Source organism: Equus quagga, unplaced genomic scaffold, assembly GCF_021613505.1.
Source record: "Equus quagga isolate Etosha38 unplaced genomic scaffold, UCLA_HA_Equagga_1.0 HiC_scaffold_6289_RagTag, whole genome shotgun sequence".
Classification (NCBI taxonomy): domain Eukaryota; kingdom Metazoa; phylum Chordata; class Mammalia; order Perissodactyla; family Equidae; genus Equus; species Equus quagga.
The window spans coordinates 1-4,014 of NW_025794240.1; the positions used below are offsets into that span (position 1 = coordinate 1).

The following is a 4,014-nucleotide window of genomic DNA, read 5'->3' on the forward strand; positions in this document are numbered from 1 at the left end:
GGAGAGCACGCCCACCCGTCCCCAGCCAGCGCCGCCAGTCCCGCGGCTCGCCTCCCCTCCTCTGCCCAGCGACCCACCGCCATTCCCTTGGCAGAGGCGGTGGCTCCGCGGAGCAGCTCGAGGTTCTGTGGGCTTCCTGCAGAGGACCAGGGACCAAGGGAAAGGGGCAGCGCAGACCCGGGCCCGGCTCGGACCCCTTGTCCCGGCTCCAGGGCTTCCACAAACCTTGCAGATCCCCCCTGGGATTTGCCCGCCACCCCGAGACCGCTCCCTCAGCCTTCCACAGTCCCAGAGAGGCATGGCAAGCCACGTCCAAGTGACACGCCATGGAATGAGCGTGTCGCCACCCACCTCCTGCCCTGGAGACATGCGTGTCTGCACCCGCCACGATGAGGGCCCTGCTGCCCTCGGGGAGGCCCCAGGCAGGAAGAGTCGAATGTGCCCCGGGGGCGGGGGCGGGGGCGGAGTCTCACCCTCGGGGTGCCGGGCGCCAGGGCCCACAGCTGCCGGCCCTCGCCCCCCACCTCCCCGCCGCCCTTCCCCCAAAGCACCCAAGCAGCTGGCCCAAGGCTCCGGCACCTTCCGCGTCCCGTCAGGGGGCGCATCCGAGGAAGGCCCAAGGTTCTGCCCTGGCTCCCTGGCCACTGGTCTCCTCCCATGGGGCCCTTCAAGGCTGGGGACCCTCTGTGGCTGCAGAGCCAACCCTTGCTCCCGAGGGCCACCTGGGAGGCTACAAGGGCACGGCACCCTGGGCCCGCACCTGTGGAGACTCCACGGCCCGGGGCTCAGCCCGGCTCAGTTGGCGCTGGTGGGAGAGAAGGGAAGGCTCAGACTCCCCCCCTCCCCGGCCCCCTCTCCGGCCCCCTGGGGGAGACTGGGGGCGGCATGGCAGGAGAGGAAGAGGACGGGGAAGCCCGGGCTCCGGTTGCCCAAAGCCACCTGTGGGCTCAGGGCTCGCGCGAGAGAGGCTGCTCGGTTGGCCCCAGGGCCTTCCTCTCGCTTCAGCTGGCAGTCCTCTCGCTGAGGAGCTCCAGCTGTCCGTGGGGTCTCCGGAGTCTCCTTGCCGCAGGAGGGCAGAGACCAAGGGCCACTCCCTGGCCGCCTTCCGTGTGCCCAGACTGCCCGCCACGCCCAGCCACAGCCCTGGAACCCAGCTCCATCCACAAGGCAGAGAGCAGAGAGTTGCCTTCTGTCTCTGGGTCTGTCTGGCTGTCTCCCTCCACCTCTCCCTCTCGCTCTCTTTCTCTCGGTCTCTCCCTCGACTTCCACGGCTGTCTGTCCAGGTCAGGAGGAGCAGGGGCATCGAGGCAGGTGGTTGTGACACCACGCAGCAGAGCAGGATCAGTCACCGCTCTTTCCGAAGGAACTCAACCCCTCCCCTGGCGACAGGAAAGGGTGTGAAGGCGAGTGAAAGTGGAGGGGCTGCCCGGGGGGCCGCAGCCCCGTCCTCAGATGCACAGGACAGCTGGCCCGGCCGGCCAAGGTTCCCAAGCCGGCTCTCAAGGCCCACCAAGGGCCCTGCCGCCTGCCGCTCCTGCCCAAGTCAGCCTCCCCCGGGGCAGCTGCGCAATTGGCAATGGCTGGAAATGTCTCAGGGTGGCGCTTCTGTCCCGCGACTAGGTAAAGCGGGGCAGGAGAGAGGGTTTGCTGTCTCTGTAGGTGTACGTGTTGATGGGCCCATCAAGAGAGAGACAGAGAAAGAGTGCCAGAGACACAGAGAGACAGAGAGAGACAGAGAGGAGGGCCGGGGGGTGTGGGCGTAGCAAGAGAGATGGAGAGAGCAAGAGAGCTAGAGAGACTGCGGGTGGGCTCGACAGAAGAGAGACGGTGAGAGCAGCATCCCAGGAGGAGGCGGAGCAGGAGACAGAGATGGAGAGGCCGAGTGTTCAAGAAGGACGCCCCAGGGCCGTGGGTGCCCAGCGCGACGGGGTGACAGCGTGCCTGCTGGTCGGCCTCCGGAGCTCGCCGTGGATGGCTCTCCAGGGCCCACCTGTGTGGCAGGCAGCTTGCTGTGCAGGTATACGGAGCAAAGCGGTGGGGTGGTGGCAGAGGCGGCGCTGGGAAGCAGGAGGGCTGGGTGAAGAAAAGGAGAAAGGGCGCGGCGTTTGGTGGAGGCCACCCCATGTGGCAGGAGCCAGGGGGACCGATTATGCGCTACAGGGCACGGGTGTGCGTGCGTGCGTGTGTGTGCGTGTGTGCGTGTGTGCGTGGAGTGCGGGCAGCAAGCGGGCGTGTGCTCCCTAGTGACAGCAGGCCGGCCCGTCCTGTCCCGTCCCGTCCCGTCCCGTCCCGTCCAGTCCCTGTGTCGGTGGAAGGGAGAGGCTTTCCTGGCTTTGGCCTGGGAGAGGGAGGCGGCTGCGATGCTGCAGGGGGGCCCAAGGGCAGGGGCAGCAGCGGTGGGGCTGGGCGCCGGGCGCTAGCGCCCCTCCTGATGCAGGATGGGGCAAAAGCTGTCAGGCACCTCCTTCGAGCCGGAATCGAACCAGCGACCTAAGGATGTCCACACGAGTCCAGGCTACAGTCCTCCGCTCTACCAGCTGAGCTATCGAAGGGTGCACGCCTCCAAAGGTGGGGCACTGCTTTTCCTGGAAATGACGGGGCCCAGGACACTGGGCCGCCCCGGGGGCCAACACACGCGGGGTGGTCGAAGCCCCTTTGCTGGCAAGAGAGCCGCGCACAAGCCTGGGCTTGGTAGCGCCGGGGCTTCCCTGGCCGGCGACTTGCGAGAGGCCTGGGCGCGCCCCGCCCGCGCCCGCGCCCGCGCCCGCGCCCGCGCCCCAACCCGGGGCTCTCACCTGTTGCCCTATCGCCCCTCCCCGCAGCCCTGTCTCCAGGCGGGGAGGACAGGCGCAGCCACGAGGGGCCAGAGAGCCGGCTACAGAGCGAGGGCAGAGGGGCGTTGGCGGAACGGATGCCCGTGTCCGCTGGAGGAGGGCTTGCTGAGGAAAGGGAAGGAGGAGAAGCCGCCCGAAAGGGCACGGCCTGGGCGTGCGGCTGCCAAGGGCAGGCGCCAGGTGCCCCGGAGGCCCCTCAAGGAGCCCGGTCTCTAAGCGCCGCGCCCCGCCCACCTCCTCCCCGCCGCGCCCCCGCAAGCCGCGCCCCGCGCCCCACCGACTCCCCGTCCCCACCGCCCCGGGGTCCGCGCCCAGCTTTTGACTCGTCCCCCCCCAGCCCCCGCCACCCGGCCCAGCTGCCCACCGCCGCCTGGCTTTTGCCACGCGGGGAGGCTGGCCGCGAAGGGATGCGGGAAGGCTCTCGGGCCAGGCCGGGAGAGCACGCCCACCCGTCCCCAGCCAGCGCCGCCAGTCCCGCGGCTCGCCTCCCCTCCTCTGCCCAGCGACCCACCGCCATTCCCTTGGCAGAGGCGGTGGCTCCGCGGAGCAGCTCGAGGTTCTGTGGGCTTCCTGCAGAGGACCAGGGACCAAGGGAAAGGGGCAGCGCAGACCCGGGCCCGGCTCGGACCCCTTGTCCCGGCTCCAGGGCTTCCACAAACCTTGCAGATCCCCCCTGGGATTTGCCCGCCACCCCGAGACCGCTCCCTCAGCCTTCCACAGTCCCAGAGAGGCATGGCAAGCCACGTCCAAGTGACACGCCATGGAATGAGCGTGTCGCCACCCACCTCCTGCCCTGGAGACATGCGTGTCTGCACCCGCCACGATGAGGGCCCTGCTGCCCTCGGGGAGGCCCCAGGCAGGAAGAGTCGAATGTGCCCCGGGGGCGGGGGCGGGGGCGGAGTCTCACCCTCGGGGTGCCGGGCGCCAGGGCCCACAGCTGCCGGCCCTCGCCCCCCACCTCCCCGCCGCCCTTCCCCCAAAGCACCCAAGCAGCTGGCCCAAGGCTCCGGCACCTTCCGCGTCCCGTCAGGGGGCGCATCCGAGGAAGGCCCAAGGTTCTGCCCTGGCTCCCTGGCCACTGGTCTCCTCCCATGGGGCCCTTCAAGGCTGGGGACCCTCTGTGGCTGCAGAGCCAACCCTTGCTCCCGAGGGCCACCTGGGAGGCTACAAGGGCACGGCA

General features: G+C 69.7%; 1 non-coding gene across 1 annotated transcript; it reads right to left on the bottom strand.

Moving 5' to 3' along the window:
* Positions 1 to 2,462: 2,462 nt before the first annotated feature.
* TRNAY-GUA (transfer RNA tyrosine (anticodon GUA)) lies at positions 2,463 to 2,552 on the bottom strand. Its single transcript is given in 2 exon segments — positions 2,463 to 2,498; positions 2,516 to 2,552. It is a non-coding gene; the product is annotated as a tRNA-Tyr (tRNA).
* Between the last annotated feature and the right edge of the window lie 1,462 nt (positions 2,553 to 4,014).